The sequence below is a fragment of the Penaeus monodon genome, chromosome 22 (genome assembly GCF_015228065.2).
Source record: "Penaeus monodon isolate SGIC_2016 chromosome 22, NSTDA_Pmon_1, whole genome shotgun sequence".
In the NCBI taxonomy this organism is placed as follows: domain Eukaryota; kingdom Metazoa; phylum Arthropoda; class Malacostraca; order Decapoda; family Penaeidae; genus Penaeus; species Penaeus monodon.
The window spans coordinates 7565856-7566058 of record NC_051407.1 but is presented as its reverse complement, the minus strand read 5'-3'; positions in this window follow the sequence as shown (position 1 = coordinate 7566058).

The following is a 203-nucleotide window of genomic DNA, read 5'->3' as shown; positions in this document are numbered from 1 at the left end:
CACACTCAAGAGGCGTTATTTCAGCTTTTGCTTGGGGGACAGGGGGAGATGTCGTTGGGCTACGTGAGCACAATTAGCTGGGGATTTCTCTTTTTTTTTTTTGGGGGGGGGCACAGTGAATAACAGTTAATATATTATAATTAAAATCCTATTGGATTAATGTCTATTGGCTAAATGTTATGGTAAATTTAAATTTCTCTCTC